This window comes from Eucalyptus grandis, chromosome 11 (genome assembly GCF_016545825.1).
Source record: "Eucalyptus grandis isolate ANBG69807.140 chromosome 11, ASM1654582v1, whole genome shotgun sequence".
Lineage (NCBI taxonomy): Eukaryota > Viridiplantae > Streptophyta > Magnoliopsida > Myrtales > Myrtaceae > Eucalyptus > Eucalyptus grandis.
The window spans coordinates 38,219,349-38,225,348 of NC_052622.1; positions in this window are offsets into that span (position 1 = coordinate 38,219,349).

A 6,000-nucleotide genomic window follows, 5' to 3' on the forward strand; every position below is an offset into this window, starting at 1 on the left:
GCAGCTTTAAAGTACGAGTAGATGAAAATTCCAGTCCTCTTTTTTTTTTTTTTTTTTTTTTGTTGCCAAGTACATTTGGAAAAAGAAATTTCCGTATTTCCATAATTTCTCTGGATAAATTTGATTTCGCTCGTACGTAGTCGACTGACCGCGACCGGTCACCACGTGTCGCGGGTTCAGCGGGGCGGCATTTAAGGAAGGGCACGCGGGCCTGAGTGGCTTAACTGTACCCCGTCTTTTTACTTTTTAACCACTCCTGCCAAGAGAGGACGAAAGTCCTCCGCGAGGGCATTTTCGGCAATCGACAGCGACGGAAGCATCGATTTTTCTTTTTTGTTCTTTTTTTTTTTTAAATTTTATTTTAACTTTTTTCCTCGAATTGCAGTGACCACAATTGATTGAATGATGAGTGGAGTTGACATTTGTCACATGTGTATGGAAGCTCGAAGAAGTACTAATTAATTAATTAATTATTGTTTTTGATTTTATATATAATTTGCGTGCGATTGGCTGTTTGATTCGTTGGTTATTTATGATTATGGGATCGAAGTATGGTATATTCTCGAGATGGTTGGAATCATCATGTCCAACGTCAATTATTGATTATCCTTTCTTCTTTTTTCTTTTTATCTCTTTTTTTTTTCATTTTGTCTTCTTCGCTTTTGACCTGCTCTTTCATTGATTCGATCCCTAATCGGAAGACGCATCTAATCTCACGTTATGAATAATAATTAGTTCGATGATGTGTTGATTCTAAATTAATGATTTAGAGCCTATCTTTATCAAAGTCGAGTCCCAATTTCCGGAATGAGAAAATGAATCACTTCCAAGGTAAACATGGGGATTAGGCCTAACCCTTTTTCTTTCTCGAATTTTAAAGTATTAAGCACGTAACTATGATTTGAGTGAGATATGTGATATGTGAATAATCCATGGCATGATGAATAAGACTTCGGTGAATTTCCTAAACTTCTCCTACATATCTATTGTTTTATCAAAACAAAGTAAAAATGAAAAGAGCTTGTTCTCGATCTCTTTCCGGAATAAAGTTACAAAAAAAAAAAAACTATCGAGACCCTATCGAGAAATGAATTGATCAAGGCCGGTTCTCTAGTTCTCTACTAACCCAATTGGTCCCCATATGAGCCCAGCCCTATTATTCACCTCCCTACACACTATACTTTGGACCACATGTAAAATAGAAGGCATTTGAATTAAACTAGACCCGTGTACTTCGCTTAATGGAAACATCACCCCCCATTTTATAAACATTGCGTGTAGGCCGACGTTAAACATGGTGAGGTATCAACGACACCGACCTCTTCCGGTTTTATTCTCTCCCTATCAAACTCAGCTACCAGTTAGAATCACAATAACTTCCATTCAAAGCGTAAAATCAAGTTCGAACGGGATAAAAACAATTTCGATCGAACTCGGGACGTGGCATTCGAGCTTGTTATTTCAGACCTAGGTATGAACAAGATGATAAACTATAGTCTTTGTGTACGTGCTTAGGCTGGGGCATTGACTTTTTTCTCATTTCACGTTTTCCTCGTAATGAAATGGAGCTATAAACCGAAGCACGTGAGATTGCCGCGAAGGACGCGTTGAATCGACGAATTCTGCAAAGGGAAACAAATCGTGGTGCATGTACTCACCTTTTTAATATGACGAATTCCCTCATTGAATAGTTTGCATTCCGATCCCATGTGAGCATGGTTTCCAAAAGCTGATGAATTGGGTGTTGAAAATGACTTCCCTAGGAATATTTTTTGTTGACTTAGTTCCTTGTGATGTGGCCAACAACCCTATTAGCGTGCGCTTTAATATCCGTAACTTTTGGTCCCTCCCGAAATTCTCAGCCGCTGCTGCCTCGAGTAGGGATCATTGGGTACACCTACCTCGCCTGCCGGCCTTCGATTCAAAGAAGGCGGTGGCATCGTAAGAGCAGAGGTAGGAGATTGAAAGAATGGGAACATGGCGTGAGATTCGATTGGGGATTTCTTAATAGACACGAAGGTACTCCTAGTCCTAGGGCATCCATGGCATCTAAGGGGATTGTGGAAATGCTTGCTGTTTATAAAGCTCACCGCCTCAAAGGAGGTGGGTCATTTTGATGACAAATTGACGCTCCTCTTATTTTATGGGCGCTGAAAATAAAATGAAGCCAACTATTGTGAATTATCAATGCCTTGCTATAAAAATTTTTAACTATTAGATGAATAGATTATTGGGTTAAATACCACGGAAAAATCTAAAGTTGATACACTTGTAACTTTTTTTCTCCTAAACTAATATTTTGACCACCAAAAATCTCAAACTGATGGATTTTTGACAAATTTGTCACAAACTGATATACTTATGATAAATTACTCTTTGTTAGTTTCTATTAAATTTTACCGTTTGCTAAGTTAGATGACACATAACAATTAACTAATGTACTGATTTAAGATTTTACTCTATATTTGTCATAATTGTATTAGTTTTTGATTTTTTATGGTATTAAACTAATTTAACGGATAATATATTTGTCACAAATTGGGATTTTTGGTAGTAAAAAATTAATTTGAGAATAAATTTGTCACAAGTATACCAATTTAAGTTTTTTGTGATCATTTGGGATAGATTTGTTATAGGTATACAAATTTGAGATTTTCCGTTTTTTATTTTTTTTTATGTTAATCCATTATTTATTTATTGAACTTTTTTACACTATAGTTGTTAGATGAAGCAACCCCTTTTTTTTTTAACAAAAATCAAGTAGGTTTTTATTTTTCTTTTCTTTTTTTGCCTTTTGTGGGTGCAAATACTCGATGTGGCAATTGAGATTCATATGTGAGTTGTGTTAAAAAAGTCTCATATAGAGCTTGTGTAATTTGAAGCGATTAATGTATCTCGATTGACTCATAACTTATTTGTTTAAGTTTTTTGAGTGAATGTCGATCCAACTAAATATGTTAATGGCACGAGCTTGAACTCCCTATTAGTGAAGGTATTGCATTTCCTTTGGACACTCCCAACAAATGATTTCAAAACCGATTGTAAATAGGTGGACCTCATCTATTCCAATCAGTTGTGAATATATCAAAGACATCTCATGACCAATGCTCTTTTCAGGCAGCCTTTATGGTTCGGCTTATCGAAGGAGATCAAGTGAAGGGGATCATTATAATGTAGCAACGCCATCCCAATGGCAACTTCCTAGTTTAGTCTTCGATTTGGAAAAAGAGACTATGGATGAAGGTAGCGTTGGAGATTTAAGTTAAGATAAGCTGAGCAAAATGATACATGAATTACAGGGAATAAATCTAACATTGAACTCATACATGGGTAGGAGCTTGTATAAATCAACAAGTGAATTGTGTTAGATTAGTCTCAAATAAGATAATTAGTATGGTTTGCAACAACTGATCTATCCTAATTGACCCATAATTCGTCAACTTAAACTTTCGAGTGAAAATGGGTTTAATTGAATTTGTTATGACTCCAGGCTCAAGCTCGAGCTTAGGCTCGGGCTCTTGACGATTTCCTTAGTTAAAAGCATCGGGCTACACCCTCCCAACAATATCAATGAAGGCAGAATTCTAATGTTTCGTCCACCCGAAATTGGAACTAAGCTCCGCAGTGGTAAACTTCAGGAAGCTCCAATAAATCTCTAATGTGGTCGGTAAATAAAATTTGACTCCCCACTTTCTTGTCTAATACTATTAGACTTGACAATTGTGACCCATCACTTACAAACAAAAGATAAATGATATTAGACTTGACAATTGTGACCCATCACTTACAAACAAAAGATAAATGATTTTACCATCATTGCATAACCTATGGTCGAAGGGCCAATTCATGTTCAATGCATAAATTCAGAGCATAGAGCCAATCCTTGTGCATCAACTCAACGAGGTTCGACGTCCTTGCATCAATCAGTCAGACACCACGATACAATCCAAGTTAGGACTTACCGACCCTTGTACTCTATTCTCATGGCTTGGAATCTAGGATATTACATTTCTCCCCCTCTAAATAAAATTTAAGTGCGAATATAGATGTCTCGTACGTTCTTCGCTCTCCCAAGTCACTTCTTCTATCCCGTGGTATTGCCAAATTATCTTAACTAAGGGAATGACTTTATTCCTCAAAACTTGCTCTTTCCGATTCACAATCCGTATTAGCTCCTTAATTGATCCCGCACCATCATGAACACTAAGGACGATCATGGATCAATGATATGTGGACAGTGGACCGGTCTCTGGTGATTCTACAAGGAACTTATACCAACTATGAGCGATCCGTGAGTTGATCCTGTTCGATAGCAAATTAGTCACGGATCGATTGAGTCCACATGACCAAGTAACAACTAAGGATTGATCATGGGAATCAATGGCATAAAACCTTGGATAAACCAAGGCATGACTCGTGCTGAACTGGAGCAAGCTCGGCCTTAGACTCAATTGCTTGACCAAGACCCAATCGGGCGAATGATCGAGACCAACCATGAAATTCATTTTTAAGACATCAAATGACCAATTCTAATTGAAAATGGTCATGGACAAGTCCAAGAGGGGAACCGACTTAGTCGCGCTTATTTGGTTAAGTTCTAGTAAATTTTTTGCACGAAACTTGGTTCTCATAGAACTATCAATCGTGTACAAAACATGAACGACTTCTCCAATGAGGCAACACCTTATGTTATTCTCATGAATGCCTTGGATGAATTTTTGGATACAAATTAAGTAATGTGGGGGATAAGTCACTAAACAAATATTAAGCGGTGATAGAAGTTCTAGAACATTCCTTGCCTTTGGACTATAGTCTATCATTATCCACTTAGAGTCACGTCAATTGCAAAGGGAAGAGAGAGAACTTGCATCGTAAGTGTCTTGGTAAAAATAACAAGATCTCATTAAATGATTTTGGACTTTAGTCCATTAATGCCATTGATGAATCACCAAGCTTAGATGTCCTATTAAATCTTTGGTTATGATGGCCCTAAATTATAACGTTGGTGAACAAAGCAAGAGCAAGCCAATTAGGGAGATTTAAGATAAAAATAAATTGGTTGATGCTTGAAATGTATGGACACACGATGGATTTATATGCTAATCTGGGGATGTCGAGTCATTGTTCTGGGGTAAAATCCCGGATGGCATCCTAATAGTGAGATCGGGACAATGCCAACTCGGGAGAGGTCGATACCCGGGGTTACCCAAGATGTCGTCCCGATAATGAGATTGGGAAGATACCGATTGTCAAGGGGGAATCGATGCCCGATTGATACCAAAATAGTCGATGGATTTTGATTAAGTGAAAAGAAATTGAAATAAATTAGAAGTCCATGTGTGGTGCATGAACTGATGTTGAATTGATGCTTGCAAAAGTTGGGTTAGATTTGTATGAGTTGTTAAGACCTTGCATCAATTTGGAAACATGTTTGCATTGGGTCACTTAGTGCATGAATTAGTTTTGCATGGTGCACATATCATTCTGGAACCAAAATGGTCATTAATTACGGAATTTTGGAGGGCTTGTTCTTCATGCACTAACTCTTTGTTCATGATTCTTGAAAATACTTAGAAAATTGAGAGCATTTCATGTGTAGAGGCAAGTCAAGGCATGAGCCTTGCTATTGATTTACCATTGACAAGTAGGTGATGATTTTGTATCCGAGGATCGATGGCGAGACGTCCTCCTATAAAAAGTATAGGAATTTCTACTTATTGAGTCGTCGACTCATTTTTGCTATTTTCCCCATTTTCAAGTGTGTGATGGATGTACTGACCCCGCCACCCGTTTATCACGGTCTCCCTGTAGACATGGTCTCCATCGTGGCAGACATAATAGACATAGGAGACGTAACTTATCGAAAGTATACCACCATAGTATAAGTCTAGGAGAGTATAGACATTTTGGTCCCACACGTGTACGAGGCTTGGTGCCTCATTTTTTATGAGGACATCATAAGTCTCATTCGTGGCTTCATCCCACCGGTACATCCCACGA